We start from the raw sequence: 207 nt of genomic DNA, 5'->3' as shown, positions 1-207 counted from the left end.
AATTCTGATTCTGATTCTGTATTACCAATTTTTGCGAATTTTTGGGATATATGGATCAATATTATATTTTCAATTTCTGTAACGTTGCGCAGACAATTAAACAAATTCAAGCACACACACATGCACACGCACACACATACACATACACAGACTGGATCACAGATGCAGCTAAGCGTAACGCATTTTGAGTTATTTTTGTATATAACT

This window comes from Drosophila tropicalis, unplaced genomic scaffold, assembly GCF_018151085.1.
Source record: "Drosophila tropicalis isolate 14030-0801.00 unplaced genomic scaffold, ASM1815108v1 contig_9, whole genome shotgun sequence".
In the NCBI taxonomy this organism is placed as follows: Eukaryota; Metazoa; Arthropoda; class Insecta; order Diptera; family Drosophilidae; genus Drosophila; species Drosophila tropicalis.
Note: the sequence above shows the minus strand (reverse complement) of the source record.